Source organism: Dermacentor albipictus, chromosome 9 (assembly GCF_038994185.2).
Source record: "Dermacentor albipictus isolate Rhodes 1998 colony chromosome 9, USDA_Dalb.pri_finalv2, whole genome shotgun sequence".
Classification (NCBI taxonomy): domain Eukaryota; kingdom Metazoa; phylum Arthropoda; class Arachnida; order Ixodida; family Ixodidae; genus Dermacentor; species Dermacentor albipictus.
In genome coordinates, this window is record NC_091829.1 from 60,295,488 (window position 1) to 60,314,936 (window position 19,449).

The 19,449-nt window shown below is 45.5% G+C and overlaps 1 non-coding gene across 1 annotated transcript; it reads left to right on the plus strand.

Moving 5' to 3' along the window:
- The first annotated feature begins 16,409 nt into the window (after positions 1–16,409).
- LOC139050226 (U1 spliceosomal RNA) lies at positions 16,410–16,572 on the plus strand. Its single transcript, XR_011508819.1, has one exon. It is a non-coding gene; the product is annotated as a U1 spliceosomal RNA (small nuclear RNA).
- The last annotated feature ends 2,877 nt before the right edge of the window (positions 16,573–19,449 follow it).

The window sequence follows — 19,449 nt, forward strand, 5'->3', positions numbered from 1 at the left end:
GGACAGCGAGCTTCTTATGGAGTACTTATGAACTGTCGCGTCGTGTAGCTGAGCTTGAAACAGACTGAGCACAGCGTAGTAGCACTTAGATTTCGCTGGCCGTTGTAATCTCCCTGCAGAGAACCGCTCCTATAAGAACTGTCATGGCTTTCGTCTGAGGGCTCCCTGTCTGGCTGGACGGCCCTCTCTGGCGCTGTTCGAGCGAATAATTTCATAATTTTTCATAACTTATTTATTAAAGTACAGATAATTACATGAGTGTAGTATACATAAGGAGTATACATACGCAGTATGTATAGATACGTATACATACTTAGTATACATACTTAGTATACATACTTAGTATACATACGTAGTATAGATACGTAGTATAGATACGTCCGTCAGTGCCGTTTGTGGGGGGACCCTTGGGCTCCGCTATCCGAATCGCAACCGAACAGCTCGAAACGTTTTTCTCGGAGTAGGACAACGAAAAAATAAAGTCGTAATGACGTCGTCACCTTGCTTGCGTGGTCACAGACAGGTAGGTTCTCGTCTCGTACAACTGCTTGCTTTACGCAAACGCGTTGGTGGTCCATCTCACACCTTCCAATAACCGCCAAACGGTGCCGGATGGCCAGAGTGCTTCGCGTAACATCAATTCCCGCTCTGCCAGGAAATAGATATGATTTTTTCTAGCTTCGTCTGCTCATGACTACCAAAAGAGATTGCCATTTGCGTGTGCTTTTTTTATCGTGTTTGAGCATCTGGCAGCTGGGCTGTTTGGTCCTCGCGTACTGTGACAGATTTCATATTGCTTCTCACCATTAGAGATGGGACGCCATAGACTCGTAAACTTAAGAAGACATGACTTCTTACACAGTACTCGCCGGCAGTCGTTAATTGGTTGTCATTGAATCTTCAGCACTGTCTCGACAGAGCAGTACGTCTAGAGCAGGGCTGCTACGTGAAGAACACTCGTGAAGCGTCGGCATCTTGCTTTTACCACCTACGTTGCACCTACGAAGCCATTCTGCGAAATATCGCAGCACGCTAGAGACCTGAGTGGGCCAGACTTGCACGTATGTGAAGTACTGTACTCAAAAACTTCAAATGCTTTTTCAAGCACTTTAATATTTCAGAAATAATTTCGTAAAACGTTAAGGACGCTGCAAGTTACAAAACGCCTGGTGTAGTTTCGTACTCTTTATCTAAGACAGCTGGTACGGGTTTGATTGGTTGCAAAGTCTCGAGTGCATTACTCAGGTACTGGATTCGTGCAGTCTAGTTGAATTTTCAGTCATCACTGCCACGTGTTGGGCCAAACTTGCAACGGATATCGCTAAAGTGTGTGCTAAAAAAAAGCAGCCACGCCATAATTCAGCTTTACGATGACTGTGTGCGACCATGTTTGCATTCATTCCTCTGTGCTGGGCAAAGGGGCGAATATTCCCTTGTAACCGGCTTGCCCCTAGTACGAGTACAGCAGTGAGGTGTGAAATACGGCAAGAGTTTTATGATAGCGGGCGGGGAGCGCAAGCCACCGGGTGTGCGAAAGAAAGCACAGCGGGGACAAAAGAATTCCAAAACCCTTCAACCCTCGGGTGTCTCACGAGTGTTCCTTCTTCTGACACTCTCTGTTAGCCGTGAAATCCGCACGGCGCTTTTCTCAAGCACCAAAGCTCCTGCGCTGTAAAGGGAGAGGGATTGGGCGCTGTTTTCTGTTCCCGACGTGGGAGCATGGCTGACTTCCTGCTACCATTCCAAGAAGTGGGAGCTGGAAGTTTAGCTAGCTCACTGTAGCATGACATCGCGATCGTGCACGGAATGGTAAGTTGCGGGGGGGGGGGGGGGAAGAAGTAAATCTCACATGCAGGCCAACTTCTTCCTCGTTGTTTCCACACTGCCCAGCGTGCCGCCATCAATAAAAACTGCCGGGAAAAGGGTGATCAATGGCGCACGGTAAAGATTACGGTTAACAATGCCGCAACCTTATCCGTCGTAAAGGTGCGGCTCCCTAAAACACTCCAGGGGTCAATGCCCCGAACTTTCGGGCGTTCGCTTCGGGTAACTTCCGCAACAGTGTGTCTACGACACTTGAGAGAGTGATTATATTTACTGCCGCTGCCTCAAAATAGTAATTAAAAAATAAGAGGAAAATAACTACTTGCCTTGTGCCACCATCCTTCAGTTCACTATCACACGCATATACTGCAGAGAAAAATTAGTTTCGGCTGGAGAAGCTGCCCTTTCGCAATTGTTCATCCAAAAGTTGACCTGCTGCATATTAGTTCTGCAGGTATGCTTACAACAGTCCAGCGACTGTCGTATCTTCTTCGAAGCCAGGTCGGACAGACAATAGAAGAAAAGACTTGCTGGGACCAATGGGATTGGCCCTGAGACCTGCTTTCTTCCAAGAAAGGCAAAGAAAATCTAGCATTCCTGTTGCCCGCCTCTACGCTTCCACACTCCTTTGTGCTACTGATCTAGTCGCTTTCCCGAGTTTTGTATTCCTTCGGTTCGTTCTCAGTGGTCGTGCAGACGGCGTGGTGCGCACATCGGCGCTCTTGAGTTGCAGGAGTCAGACATCGTCCTTGCATACGGAAGCATACCGACGCATACGGACGTCCTGGGCTTCGCATCGACAGCCACTCTACGCCGACCACGAGCCGTGCGAGAACTGACCACACCTCGTCAACGGTAGCCGACAACAGCGGGTGAGTTCTGCTTCCGGCCAACTTTTCGTTCGCTATTGCAATCGTACGAAGAAGCAGGCAACGCTACCACTTGCTTTATTGGAAAGTATAAGTGGAGCTTATAAGTTGACGCTTCCATAGTTTATTAAGCTGGGACCTCAATTTAGTGGCTTTAGATTCTTCCCGCAGAAATGGGCGCAAGTACGAGCCAGTGTTCTGAATATTGCCGTATAGTGGTAATATTATTAATGATAAGAAAAACTATTAAATACGGACGAATGAAAATTTGCTTTCTAAGTGGATTTTTTTGTAGTTCTGTTCTCTGAAATTCAGCATTCTTCAGCAAATAGTCACCAGTCTGCTAACAACGCCAGTTGCTACATTCAGCCATATTCAAATGCGAAATAGCCATCAAAGTAAAAATCCAACGTTCTAGAACTAAGTCTACAAACACGTCCTAGAGCTGCAGCATGGCTCGCTATGCTGTAACCACGATAGGTTTTTTGCCGCAATATGGTCACAACCGAGACCCAATTAACAAGAACCGCGTATATCGGGCTTATTCTTGGCAATTATTAATTTTTAAACTTACACATACGCTCGCGTATAATATATACATTCAGAAACTGTAAAATAATTCAGCTTGACAATGGTACGCACGACAACCTCACAGAAGAAGCAGAACCGACATGGCTACTCGAAAAAATACTCGAAACAGAATGCGATGTCTAGTGCGCAGATCAAACAGCCACAGAAATGATCATACTCTTAGAAAGCGCCAGTTTTACAGCAGAATGTTCGCACTCTCGCGGTACCGAAATGACTGTTCGCAGAAGTGACTCGCCTTTGTACACAAAAAAATAAAAAAGAAATCTACAAAAAAAAACACTAAACAAATGTGCTACACGGTATGGCCACGCGGCGACAAATGGCTCGAGGAGTTCCATGTAGTGTCACCTCCTGCCATGCAGTCACATTCCTCTTGCTCACAGCTTTCGCGCGTACGATGGCGGAGAAGCGGAGAAGTATAGGCTCACGTGCTGCGAGTGCCATTGCAGAAACCTAGCGCATGCGACCTGTGTGGGGCTTGCGATTTGGGGCCGCTAACATATAACGTGTTTCGGCTTGCGTACCCAAACGCAAACGCACCCAAGCGCTAGGGGCCCCAATGCCTTTCGTCCCCTAAACTAAAACTCTATTGTGGCGAACACCCGTGCCAAGCAACATGCCTGTAGAGTCGGCGTGGGCTGTGTTTTGCCAAACAAGGCAACAGGACGTGTGCCTGTGACGGCTTGTGTTACGGGCGCTGGGACAGGTCTGTGCTCGAGGCCTAATTTTCTCAGAACGCAAAGTAGTGCGAACCTGAAACGAATACAACAAGCACGAATACACATCTATGCCCACAATACATTAAACATTTCTTGGTTACACTTGACTGATCAGCATAGCATGCCCCTCGTAAAAGTGTGACATTAGGAGTGGCACGGTTCCCCGTTACTGTCCTCGCAGTGCGCACATAGTAGTTAGCTGGTTATGTCGGATGGTAGAGACACCACCCCGCAAAGGCCTTGGCCCCGGGTTTGAATTTTTGAAAATTTTTGCTCAACTGCAAAGCTTTATTTCTAAAAAAAAAAGTATGCGTTTCCTTCGTATCTTTGTGCTGCATTCGGGTGGATCACAATGCTCGCTTTCACGGACCTTTCTCCACCTTGCGGGATTCCACAGAAGTGATTTGCAAAATATAGTGCCGAGGATATTAGGTTTTATGAGTACGATTTCTATTTTATTGTGATTCAGTATGATTAGACAAGTCGGCGCCAGTGCGACCGCTAAAGCGTACGTGAAAATAATGTTCCTGGACCTGTGTCCATGTAAACCAGAACTCGACAAATGTGTGTCACTGTGCGGACCACAGCGCAAGTGCACGAGTGATATCGTAGTGGTAGCATGAATTAAAGGAACTCATGATCTCAGTGTGAGTGTGCTGTCAGTCCACCTACCTTGTAAGGAAACATCCTTCCATTCTCTGCACTCATATACTGCACAGAGAGACGTAGTTGTGCACGCTTCGGTGGTTTGCTCTTTGCATGTTTATTATTGTTATTATTATTATTATTATTATTATTATTATTATTATTATTATTATTATTATTATTAATGTTATTATTGCAATTGCCACTTATGTGATCTGTCGCAATAAGTTCTGTTGCTCGTTAGTGCTTGCCGGTGTCTGCCCTGCTCATCCATGTTTTCTTTTAGTTGTTCTACTCTATTCATCATACAATGCTGCGTGTTCACAGTTTCGTTCTGGGGAAAAACGTTTCTGAAATTTCCTGGCACACTTGCCCATTCAAGCGTCTGAAACCCAGATATGTGTCTACTTGTAGAGAACCTGACGGCGCCTCCATGGCCGAAATGCAAAGCAACGCGGTTTGCAATTCAACCGGCAACGGCCCTTACGTTTGCGGCCAATGCGGGACGACCTTCAACCGCCTGCATCACTTCCGCAGGCACCTAGCCATGCACCTGTACCAGGAAGCAATCGACGAGGAACGCGGTGCAGCAGTCGAGGAGAATGCGGAGCCACTGGACCTCCAGCAACGCCACGACAAAGGTAAAAAAAAATATTTCGAACCTCCTGACAATGGACGGAGATGCGATGGCTGGTGTCTTTGCCGCTTTGTAATGGGCTAGCCGTAGTTTCACCCTGCGTCGTCAACATATATATATATATATATATATATATATATATATATAACATGGTTGTCACTCGCTTACGTACAGGCGATGTAATGTAATGCCGTGTCGCACGACCACTTCATATGACTGAAGATAGGGAGTGTTTGAAGTTCGGGTGTATAACCTGCTTCACTATAGATGGTGCTTTAGTTCAAGTAAGTGTGAGAAAGACGTCGGTTGTGGGGGGCGGCTTCTTCTACTGTCAAAATTAGAGTCGCGCGAATATTGGGGAACTTTCCAATACCGAATCCCATAGTCACTATTTGTAAATGCCAAGAATTGATCGAATACTTTTCGAGTATGTGCAAGCGTCCACTGCGGCCAATGAAACATAAATTTGAAGCAAATGAACGGTAAGATTTCATCCCCGCGGGCATAGTATACAGTTAAAAACGAGAACTTGCGTAGTGGAGCGGGTTAGGTCGCCTAAATAGCCATACTTTACAGGCCATCACGTGATCATTCGCACTCTCTGAACAGTTCTGTGGATGCGAAGAAACAACTTGTTTGCACTTAATGCTCCATTTGTGCTTTTATTAAACAACGCTTAATTCATGCATACTGTGTAATGACAGTAACTTGATAACTTTAAGACTACCAGTGTGAGCATCATTTTATAATATTTGTCACAACGGTTGTAAACGAAACATTTCAGTTTATTGTAGAGACTCTCTAGAGACTTGCTGGATTTCATTACTTACCATACGTATTCTTGCAGCTGATCCAGACGCTGGCCGGCGACGACTTGACGAAGCCGAGGAACGTCGGGAAACCTGCGGCGAGCCCCCGCCGAAGAGACGGAAGGCAGAAGGCGTACAAGGCACCAGTCGCCCATTGACACGTAGTTACAGAAGCATGATTTTAAGGAAACGGATAAAGAGAGAACAGTGACTGAAATTGCACTCGTAGAAGTGTTCTTCAAACCCTGCGATTTCATTTAAAAGGACCAATAAAGAAAAGTGCCAAATTGTACTGGTAGAGTGTCCGGAGTGTTGTTTCTGCCCGCTGTATTAATTTATCAGGGGATGAAGGATAATAATTACAGCGCAGTAACCGAAGGCCCAGCTTCCTCCATTTTATGCTGGTCGGGGAAATTTTGCCGTCTTGGGGCAGTTTATTTGTTCTTGTTTTCTCGCGCATCAGCAGAAGGCGCTGGCTGCGTTAGGAAGAACTGTAATAAAGTCGCTTATCGATAAACAGCTATCTCCGAGCAGACACTCCCAAACGCATGAAGCAACCTCGAGCTACTACGGTATCGCCAAGGATGCATTCCCGCCAGTACCCACTCTTGAATCACTCCTTGCTTAGGAACCTCCGCTCACTTTAAGACTAAACATTAAGCTATTCCAAACAGGAACAATAGTGAGACAATGCTCACTTTGCCACTTGCCAGCACTCGCACATTATTACAAGAGAGAAGGGGAAAACGGAAGAAGAAGAAAGCGAGTCACAATAGCTCTACAGTCTGAAACGCACTTGTGTAGAGTAGCCGCCAGCGTCTGCAGCTACTACCTTGAGGTAGTAACTGAGGTAGTAATACTAAAAACGAGGTAAGTTCAAGATCACCTAGAATTAGCGACGGATACCCGAGCAAGCCCGACGCAGACGGCAACCTCCGTAGAACGGTAAGACAAATTAGACTAGCCTCCTTGATCTTACAGAAACTGCCGAACGATGGAGAAAGGTAAGAAAGAAAGAATAAAGAAAAAACGACGACGTCTCTATACGGCAAACATTCATGACATTTTATGAGCGTGCCCTGATACTCAGGGTGTCAAGCGCATGCCGAATGTTGCACAGCATTTTCATTGTTGGATGACAGACAACGAAATGTTGCCTCCGCCATGACGTCACCTAAATGAGGGAACATAATTGGTATATACACAACTTGTGCAGCAGTGCGTTTAGAAAAAGTTTATTTCGACAAGAGACGATACGAACACTGAGTCATAATCACGGCACAATTCCACGCGGACGATAACATTGCCGCTGCAGTCTTAGTATGACGCTTTGTGATAGAACGTCACCAAACAGGCCGGTCGTGCCCTGAAATGAAGCCATGGGGTACAGGCAGACATGTCAATTTAATGTTAATCTCGGGAGGCGGCGAAGTGGCAAACAATATTTCATCTGATGATTCTGACGAAAGGTCATCGGGTTGACAAAGTTTTAAATTAAGTTAAAGCGATGCTCTGCAGACTGAGCTGCAAATGAGAACTTATGCGAGCAAATGCGTGAGAAAGTCAGCGCGCTGTCTTGTACTGCCATGCTATTCTTGCCGCGGTAGCTTAGTGGCTGCGGCCATGAGCAGGCGAGCTACAGAGCTCGATCCTTGCCGTGGCGGCCGCATGTCGATGGGGGCAAAATGCAAAAAAAAAAGAGTTCGTGCATTTATATTTGGAGCCTCAGCCGGTTTAAAACTTATCCAGATTCTCACTATAACGTGCCTCATCATGATGTCCTGATTTCAGCTCGTGAACCCACAGATATGAATTAATTCGCATTCGAACCATATCGCATCCGTCCTCAATCAAACATTTATCCAAACCTTTTCTGTAACCTGTAATGTTTCCCCACCCACTGCACCTTGTTATGATTACCAGGCTATGTTTCCAATTACAATTGAACCCAGTGGCATCGAAACCGTGATTAAATCGTTGCGTCTCTCCTCTGCTCCTGGCCATGACCTAATTTCCGTGAAATTTTTGCACAGCACTGTTGTTTATTCATCAATTTTACTAGCAAAACTTTTTCAACAGTCGCCTGACACAGGATACCTGCCCAGTGATTGGAAAGTCGGTAAGGTGATTCCACTTTATAAATCAGGTGACAAGCATTCTCCTCTCGATTATCGGCCTATTTCACTAACCAGTATCCCATGCAAAATATTAGAACATATCCTATATTCACAGCTTGCTAACTTTCTTGAGTCAAGTTCATTTTTTTCAAGTTCACAGCATGGCTTTCGGAAAACATATTCGTGTGAAACGGAGCTGGTTTCCTTCATACATAAGCTACACCTAATTCTTGATACTCGTTCAATGGCGGATTGCATTTTCCTAGACTACTCCAAAGCTTTCGATAAAGTGTCTCACAAACTGCTACTTCACAAACTACAGCTCATGAACACTGACCCCAAACTTCTTGCTTGGATTGAGTGTTTCCTTAAAAACCGTTCACAATACGTGTCAGCTAATAATCTTAACTCTCACTCAAACCCTGTCCATTCCGGCTTCCCACAAGGCTCCGTCCTCGGGGCTCTTCTTTTTCTAATCTACATCAACGACTTGCCTTCTACTGTTTCCTCTCATATCTATTTATTTGCGGATGACTGCGTAATCTTCAGAGAAATAACAAGCAGTGACGATGTAACCGCTCTTCAGACTGACCTGAACGCTATTTCATTGTGGTGTAAAACATGGGTAATGGAACATAACATCACAAAATGTGAATCTCTTCTTGTATCAAAAACTTGCAACAGTATCCCCACTTATTCCTTAGATCATGTCCTCTTAGAATCGGTAGGCTCATACAAGTACCTTGGTGTACACATCACTTCCACTCTCACTTGGTCTGCACATATCACATACATAATTAACAATGCTAATCGTATGCTCGGTTACATCCGCCGCAACTTTTCTAAAGCGCCCTCATCCCTCAAACTGCTGTTGTACAAAACATTAATACGTCCGAAACTAGAGTACGCCGCATCCATCTGGGACTCTCATCATGAAAACCTAATACATTCACTAGAAATGGTCCAAAATAACTCGGTTCGCTTCATTCTTTCCAACTATAACAGGACCGCTAGCATATCTTCAATGAAATCAAGCCTTAATCTACCACCCCTAGCCTCACGTCGCAAAGCGTTTCGTATCTGTCTGTTCCATAAGATGTTTCATCATCCACACCTGCGTAGCGAATTAATCCCTCCCCCACGTCACCTATCATCTCGATTAGATCATGCCTACAAGGTCGGTGTCCCATTTTGTAGAACTAACGCTTTCTTCCAGTAATGTATACCTCGTACAGCAGCAGAGTGGAATCACCTTCCCGCACTGACAGCCACTATCAAAGATTACCAGCTTTTCAAGAACGCCTTAGCTAACATTGTATGAGTAGACACACTTGTTAACTTTTATTGCAACACTCCTCTTCCTTGTATCAAATTTCCTATTTTTTTCTTGTTTTGTATGCCTGTAACCACTCCCATCTCCAATGCCAATGGCCCTGAGGGTACACGAAATAAATAAATAAATAAATAAATAAATAAATAAATAAATAAATTTTACTTAACGTCGCGTCTTGTTTAACTGAGTGAGAAATCGCAACCTTCAACGCAAGATAAGAATTCCTGTCACACATCTAAAGAAACAAGTTCATGCAGAGATGAGTGCATCGTTATTGCGCAGTCGGCTGACCTAGTTAAAGAACGTTTACTGTTCTATCTAGTAAAAGTGACTAGGAAAATCAAAAAGTTGCGCGCCTTTTGTTCTCTATCATTTATTAACATCTGAAATGAGACTGCTATACCTCTTCGACGTCGACAAAAACTTAAAATTGATTATTTTTGTGACCGCCTTGATAAAGAGCGCAAAACAACATCCGAAATAATTCTCCGCCTTGGCTTCATTTGTGGCTCACACTCCGCAACATTATATTCACACAAAGCGACTTTTCAATGATTCGTAAAAGATATGTTGATATACTTGTCACACATTGAACTGGTTGGTCACTTTCGAGCCTTCAAGAGGTTTCTCACCATGGGGTTTACATTAGGCTGGCTGATATCATTCGCTTCGAAGATAATCGCAGGGTTTACTCAGAGCGCCGCGCTCCAGCTCCGAGTGGTCGGAGGCGCTCGCACCTTCAACCTCGGAGTGTGGCCGAGATACCGCAGAATTCTGATCATGTGTCTCTTCCAGTTCCTCTGCGAGCAGCCGAACGTTTTACTGGAGCAGACTAGAGAGAGCTCGGCAACTTCCCCAGGTCTCTGCGTCGCTGCCAACCGAGTTGGCGCATGGCAGGGACCAGTGGAATGTGCATGGGCTGGCTATGTCATCCCGCTCAGAGCAGCGAGACGTTCACACCACGCGCGAGTATCCACAAGTTACGCAGGTTTCGTAAGAAGGACCTCCAGTGGCACACTGCGCGTACCAAATGATATCCTCTACACTGTAACGTTCTTCACGCATATTATTTGCGAGGACGCGGTTGGATTATGTTTGGTACCAACAACCGTAGATCCGTTCACCGCTTTCTTGAGGAAAACCACCTCGCGATAAATGGCATCGCTCGGCGTCTGAGCCAACCTCGTCCGCCGCCGGTATTATTTTGGGCTTGCGTGTGGCCAGTCGCGCCAAGCCACTGACAGCTTAGACTAAAAGCGACATCACTGACATCCCGACCAGAACCTTCAAAGCTCAGCGCCAGACACGGTGCATCAAAAAGGGGGAAAGAAAGTAACGCTGTCGGGATGCTGTGTCATGCCGAACAAGGCGGCTGGTTTCCGCGTCGCTTCCTTATCTACGCGAACATCTATACTGGGAACGAGAGTAGCGGCGCCGGTAAAAGTCAGCGATAATCGCGTGACCCAGTGGTGCTTTGCAAGCACACGGAAGAAGCCGATGCCCGAGTTGATCCGACTTACTCCAGGGGTGCGAAGGAAGAAAGAACGTCAATATGGCGGTTCCCGGTCTCAGCAAGGAACATGAAGCCTCCGACGAAGTTGTAAGTGAAGCTTCATCCCCTTTTCAGCGTAGAGTTCTCGGGATGGCTTCAAGGTGAACCCGCAACTAAAGTTCGTTCCACTAGAAGGACGGTGCGAGAAGTCTAGCAGCTGGCAACTAGGTTAGGGCTCGGAATGCAGAAATGTTTGTTTTTGAAGAATTATGGTGCCTTAAGGAATTTAGATGTGAATGCGGAGTCCTCCGCTATTGTGTATCCCGTATGAACGAGCTGTTTATAAAGGTCCTTGATTCCTCTGTCGTTCCCTGAGCGTGGCATTGAGACGTCAAAGCAATCAATCATCCACTCACTCGATGAAATTTATATAGGAGCAACCACCCGCTGCAGGCAAGCAATTAACAGTACGTGTGTATACTTACGAATACAACGTGGCTGACGCTTTAATAAGTTGCCAAACAACCGTGTTGCGGGCCTGCATTGACCGCTGGCATACTGCTTGTAACCTGTGAACATCGACGTTGCAAATGCAGCTCGTTTGCGTTATATCTGCCCCTGCGGCGGATAGATCAACCGCGCATGGCGAAAACTCAGTCAAGTCGAATTTTGCTTTTTACGGGCTCATTGGGAAAACTATGCAAATAGGTATGTAATGTGGCGGGATAATCTCATAGGGCGAACACTTTCATAACTACATGTGTCATAACCAATGCTAAGCATTCATAACCGAAGCTGTCAGCGTATGCTGAAACGCGCGCGGCGTGCTTTCTGCCCCCAGACGCTTCCTCGTGTATCGAAAGATCACGTGACCGTATCGTCGTGACTGAGGCCGAGAGATGTCTATTCTCGGAGCTCAGTCAGTTTAAGCGAACGCCTGACCGCCGGGGTTTCGCCGAAGCGTCATCGCGCCATATGAAGACAGATTAAATACAGAATAAAGAATGGAAAATTATTGATAGTGGCATTTACTGAATGATAACGTTACAATAGAGATTGGTAGAGGTTAATAATGACCTGTAATTACTACTTATGACTACTAATGACTCCGAAATCACCAATATGTCTAACGACGGCTTGTAATGACGACAATTGATTAACAATTATTAAAAATGTCTTGTAATCAGTAGTAATGACTAAAATGACTACTAATTACTTGTAATGACAACCAATGACAACGAAATGACCAATATGTCTAACGACGGCTAAAAATGTTTACTATTGAGCAGTAATGACTGAAATGACCTGTAATGCCTATGAAACGGCCAATATGGCTAACGACGAATTGAAACGACAATTGATTGGAAAAGACTAAAATGCTTAGTAATGACCAGTAATGACTAATAATGACTGAAATGACTTGCAATTACTACTGATGACTATGATGTGACGAAAATGTCTGACGCCTTCTAATGACCACAATTGATGACAATTTACTAAATGTGCTTAGAGGGAGCAGTAATGACTAATAATGACTGAAATGACTTGTAATGACTACTGATGGCTATGATATGACGAAAATGTCTAACGACGAATTGTAACGACTACAATTGATTAGAAATGACTAAAATGCTTAGTAATGACCGTTAATTACTAATAACGACTGAAAGGACTTCTAATTACCACCAATGGCTAGATATGACCAATATGTCAAACGACAGCTTGTAACAAATACAAATAATTAGTAAAGACAAAATATGCTTAGTAATGACCAGTATTGACTAATAATGACTGAAATGACTTGTATTGACTACTAATGACTATGATAGTACCAACAGGTCTATTGACGGCTTGTAATGACCACAATCGATTGCAAATGGCTAAAAATTCTTAGGGGTTACCAGTAATGACTAATAATGACTTGAATAACTTGACATGACTACTAATGGCTGCAAAATGACCAATATGTCTAACGTCAACTTGTAACGGCTACAATGAATTAGAAACGACTAAATATGACCAGTATTGACTGATAATGACGGAAATGACTTGTATTGACTACTAATGACCACGATATGACCAACATGTCTAACGACTGATTGTAATGACCGCAATTGATTACAAATGGCTAAATGTACTTAGGGGTGAGTAGTAATGAGTAATAATTACTGAAATGACTTGTAATTACTATGAAATGACCAGTATGTCTAACGATAACTTGTAACGACTACAATTCATTAGAAATGACTAAAGATGCTTAGTAATGACCATTAATGACTAATAATGACTGAAATGACTTATAACGACTAGTCACGACTACGATGTGATTATTATGTCTAACGACAACTTGCAATGACTATATTTCATTATCAATGGATAAAGGCTTAGTAATGACCAGTAATTACTAATAATGACTGAAATGACTTGTAATGACTGCTGATTACCATATGACCAACATGTCTAATGACGGCTTGTAATGACCACAACTGATTACAAATGGCTAAACATGCTTAGCAGTGAGCAGTAATGAGTACAGGAAACAAGAGCAAGAGAAGAGGCAACGAGAAAAGGGCAAATGATAAGAGGAGGAAGAGTAGGCTTTCTCCGTTCACTTCTTAAGAGAGCTCTTAAGAGACCCTGTAATTATTTGCTTGCTGCCTATTCGGTGAGTCGGTATGCGTGCAGCGTCCATCGATCTTTCGCGGAATGTTTGAAGGCATTAATGTCGCTGTGCGAGAACGCGTAATCACGTGGTACTGTTCTTCAAATCTTGCGCGCTTTTGCGACAGCCCGGAGGAAGAAAAAGAAATAACCACAGCCGCTGTCACGGTGGAAAGAAGTTATTCGAATGTTTCTCAATAGTACTCTACGACATCTACTGTGAAGATTTTCCCCTTTAGACAATACTTAAAAAATTGCTCAACTAATTATTCGTAAATAATTACCTAAGACCATTAAGATACAGCTTAAGTTGCCAAAGAGGACAGCGAGAAATGCCTGCATCCGCAGCTTATTACTGTCCGGGGACAGACAGGTTTTATTGAAAAACTTCAATGACACGCTGACCCTAGCTCAGCGCTTATGCGGCTGCTGTGGAGAAAGCTGCCGCCGATTTTGACACATGCGGATTGCTGTCTTATCTGCTCGACCTCTTGGCAAAAATACAATTTTTTATGCTGTATACATCAAGTAAATCATGGTGTCAGCAGCTACGTAATCTGTGCCTATTGAATTTTACCATGGTACCATCATTTGGCGAGTTTCCATGTAAACAAAATCGGTGCTGCTATTGCGACGAGTTTTCCTACTTGGATCACAGCGTGCAGAACTGCCAAATGACGCGAAAGTTGGACGTATTATAGGTGTTGGCCTAGATGTAAGCACTTCACTTCAATTTTGTGTCCATAACTTGTGGAGAATGGAAGACACTGCTCTGTCTTTTTGGGGGGCGCCACTTTCAATTTTTATATTTTTTTTGTTGCATAGGACGTGCGATTCGGTTGATATGCACATCAACCAAATCGCGCATGGTTGAAAAATAATGACCTAAAACTTGGCAGTGCAGCTCTGCATGCCATGCGACCTTCAAGTGTACCTTTTCCTTTCATCTCGGTTGATTGGCTACTCCAGCAGGTGGCGTGTAACGTCTGACCGAGTTTCGTTATCCCTGCATCAGAAAACGAGGCAGATGGGCAAGATGGGAGAAGGCAAGGCAGCTTCTACGTCTTGCCGAGTCTTACTTCCCCTGTCCTGCTGTATTGCGAATGTAAAACGAGAAGCAACTCGTAGTAACACGGCAACTTTCCCAGCTCGATAATCGGCTGTCCTACCTCTAAAAGCCGAGGATCAGAGGAGGGTGCGACTGGTTCACTGCAGCTTCATAGAATAACAATTCAGCACTGCTTGTTATTTAGCACTGTCAATGTGTGTATGCGTTCAATTTCCGCTCGCAAGGCAAGCAAAAAATGACTTAAGCGCAGGAATTTGAATGTCAGGTGGCATAACAATATCTCTCAAGTTAGGACTGGAATATTTTACAAAGCGTGGATGAGGGTGTATGTGTACACGTGGCTTGTGTGCTCAGGGTGAGGGTGGAAAACAAACTACTGAGGGCATCTGTCCACCGCTACTGGTGCCAAGGTCATCGTAGATTCGGTTCTATGCCACAGCCAGCGCATGTATATGAAGGTGCAGGGCCAAAAGCCTCTGACGCAATGCCAAGAGATAATTTAACAAACTTCGAATTGTCAAAAACCCAACCGGCGTTCTGGACATCTTTTCCTTTTTTTTCGCAGGCCTTCTTTGGGTCGTGTAACCATGTCAATCATTCCAGAAGGAAACCTTCCAAGGCAGCTCCCGTATCGAGTTTCTTCAACAGAACAAACGTAAATATTTCAATATAAGCATTCCTGCGCTGTAGTCGGAGGAAATAAAAGAACAGCACAGCTCCATTTGTCGCGAGTATGACTTCTGAAAGAAAAACTTCAATAACAAGAGTATGCTTGAGACAGTCTACAAGTCATAAACACCTAAATACTTATATAGGCAACAACTATTTAGAATGTTGTTTTACTGTCTTTATCAAGGTGGTCAGAAATGTAATCAATTTTAAAATTTTCGTCGATGTTGAAGTGGTCTAGCAGTCTGATTTCAGATGGTATTAAATGAAAGAATAAATGGCGCGCAGCTTTTTAGTATCTAATTCCTTTTCAGTAGATGGAATAGTAAACGTTTTTACTTTAACCAGGTCAGCCGTCAGCGCAATAAAGATGTAATTATCTGTGCATCAACTTTAAATTTGTTCACATGTGTGACAGCGCAGTATGAAATTGTCAACCTTGAGTTCAGGACTGCGATGTCTCATTCAGTGAAATAAGACGCGCCGTTAATCAAAATTATTTGAAATCTGGGGGTATGCATGCCGAAACCAGGATAATATGATGACACGTTGTAGTCAGAATCCAGGTAAATTTTGTACCAGTTGTGCTTACATATAGAAATCCACAAACGCTTTGTTGCATTTTGTCCCCATAGAAATGCAGCCGCCAGGGCCGGGATCGAGCTCCCGAGCTCGGCTGCTCATGGCCGTAGCCACTTAGTTACCGCGGCAGGAAAGGCAGGGCAGATGAAAACAGCACGTTTACTTTCTGACACATTTTACTCACATAAGTTCTCAATTGCTGCTTAGTCAGCAGAGCATTGCTCTAATTTAATTTAAAGGTTTGTCAGCACGATGATCTTCTGTTCGATACGTCACTTTAAACATCTGTTACGGCTTTGCCGCCTTCCCAGATTGACTTTCCATTGACTTGTTCACTTGTACCACATGACGCCGTTTCAGACATGGCGTCGTTTTCCAGCTGCGATCCCTACATACTTACCTGGTGCTGGGTTTGCGGTGATCACGGAGGCCGCGGTCCCGTGCGGAGGCCACTCCATTGCACTGTGGTTGGCTGAAGCACGCCACTTCCCCAAGTCGGGGTAGCTGGAGCATGCAATTTTTGGTAGTGGGGCTAGGCGTGCGCGCCAGCCCCCATTATGAAACCCAAAAGGAAGATATGGTGTAACGTTAAGCTCGCGTCTGTTCCAACAATTAGGGCTGTGAAAAAAACAAGCAAAGGCAGTTCCACGTTGTGAAGACATTCAAAACAGCGAAGCTGGCGGTCTTTTTCTGAAATTTGAACTCGTTTTTGCGCGATTTTCAGGAATCTTTTGTCTCGTTGCCATCGTTTTGCTGGATTCCAGCTTCGGTTCCGGATTGCGCACATTCTTCAGTTGAGTGAGGTCGTGATCAAACCACAGTCTATCACACACCTTGCAGCTGTGGCCGCCCTCACGGTCGAGGAATTCTCTCCTAAACCATCCGTCGGCACCCTCCGTGCGAAGAATCTCTGCATCGACATCTTTGCTCGACTTCCTACTCTCGAAGTTGCAGGGTTAGCTTGGCTCTATTGGCGCTTGGATGGGTTTGCTTTGTCTTGAAAGTGGATGTTGGCTTGCCGCCACCAGCGCTTGGCTTGCGATTCTCGCTCTGGAGGCTCGGGGTCTGTGCGACGTCGGCTCTGCCAGTCACGTGCGAGCTCCGGCATTTATTGTGCACTTCTTCATCATCATCATCTGTAGATTATCATCATCACGTATGTGCCCTTCATCTTCATTGCGTGTGTGGGCGCATTGTCAGCGTGGACTAAGCCGAGGGTCCTTTGCCGTGTATCTCGGGTTCTATAAAGGTAATGGTAACGAAGAACGCCAGAAGTGAAAGAAGAGGAAGATAATGGCAAGTAGAAGGACAGAACAGTAGTGGGCCAGGAGCTCCGAAGCCGCCCCGCGTGACACTGGACAACGGACGGCGAAGGTTCGACTTAGAACAGCTCCGCGGTAAAAAAAAAAAAAATATCACTGGCGATTTAGCGGTCAAAGCAACGTAGTCCCAGGATTTGTTAGCTATGGTAGACCAACTAAAGGCGCACAACATGGATTAATTAGGGGCTTGAGCGGCACCGCTGTGACTGCGTTCCGCCCGGCAGTATACCTCATAATCGCGTGCGGACATTTGTCTAATTTTCTTGTAGAGCCCGGAATAGCGTAGCCTTTAACTCAGTCTACGCCGGCTTATCGGGGTGCAAAACAAAACACTGTCGCCGGGCTGACATTTCGCAAAGCGTCGTCGAAGATTGTAGCGTCGGTTGTCTGTCCTTGGCTTGTGCTTGGGGCGTTGGTATGCGAGTGGTGATTCTGCGGCGCGCTGCAGAAAGATGGCGCCTTTGAGATGCTCTTCGGCGGTGACATGCTGTAGCATGTTTAATTGTTGCATGTTGAGTCTGAATTGTTTCTCCCACTGTGATCCGCTTACAACTACTTGACTTGGGCGATATGGCTCACCTCAAGTGGATCGCTCGTCCTGTTTTGTGTGTTTTCAATTGTTCTCTTCATCTTCTTCGCGCTGCTTTAAGTTTTACTCGCGAAGGTTACGTACGGGAAGGGTGGCATCCCACTTCTTGTGTTCGACGTCCGTGTACATTCCAGTCGGCGCTATCCGGTTACCTCCTGCTGCCCGGATCGAGAACCACGTCGAGGTTGGTGGTTCGCGGTCTTGCGTTAAAGTTATTTCGCGACGTCGGATCATGGCTATTACGCCGCATCGTCGCGTCTTCTTCAGGCGGCGAGTCTTTGCCGTCTGAGTTTCGTCGAAATGGCAGTGTGCCGTTGCTTCATCGTGGAGGTTGATCTTGCGTCGGCGGTGGAGGATCTTCGGTACTTCAACGAACAGCAGCCGCACCTCCATCGGTTGCTGCTTTTAGTTTAGTGCAAATTGGCTCACAGACCGTCCACGGATTGGACCAGTGTAATGTAGCACTGCAGTAACAGGTTGTGCGTTGGCGACGGCGATAGGGAAACTCGTCGGGGTCTCCCCCGAGTTGCAGCCAAATAGACAGATTTCATGTGCTCAATCCCCTTGCTGCGGACGCAGAGAGTTGACGGCGAAACCTGGTAGTCCTGCTTAACAGTATGGGCATCGGCAATGGATGTGGCCGGCTTCTCCGCAGTGTTAGTAGAGCGGGTGGTGTTTAGGTGCATGCCATACGTCTGTCTTTCTCGGGGCGTTGCGTGGGATGATGAGCGGGTGCGTTGGAGGCGGCAACTAGTGGCAGAATTGCACAGTTACTGTGCTTTGATGTGGGCGACGAGGGAGACGCGGACGACAACGACGAATGTCATCACTTCTGGTTTAATCTGTGGCGAATAAGATTGAAATGACTTCTGGATCTTCTCTCTGACGATGTCAGCGATTCAGGTTACTTGAGGCTGCGTCGATGAGAACATGTTCTGCAGTTCTACGCGTACAACGGCGCTGATGGTCTTTCTGAGATCGTCGGAGCCTAGTCAAAGGATTTCTCACTTTTGCGAAAGCACTAGGCGGCTATGTTGCCGAATTTGCATTTCCAGCATCTTTTCGATGCCCTTGGCTTCCTTCAGAAATTTCGCACGGCATTGGCCGGCTTACGGATTAAATACATCGTAAAGCTCTTGCTACAAACCGCGCATGAGGAAACACGTTTTCTTCTCAGGCATGTTATAGTCGACCTAGCTGAAGAGACGGTTAGTCTCTTCCGTAAAGAACGCGGTATTCACATTCGGTAGCTGCTCACCTGTTTCGAGCAGAACTTCGACTCACTTTAGGCGCACGACGAATATTTGTAGGAAGACGCTGCTAAACCGCTTCCACGATATTAGGCTGGACTCTCGGTTCCCGAACCACGTCCTGGCGAAGTCTTCCAATGAAATGGTCATGCCGCAGCTTATCGTCACAGTTTCAATTGTTAACGTGGCGCCTTTAGCGCCGGTTTACAGCCAGGTTTCCGGATCTTCAAACGATGATCCGTGGAAGATCGGTGGCTCCCTTGGTTTTAAC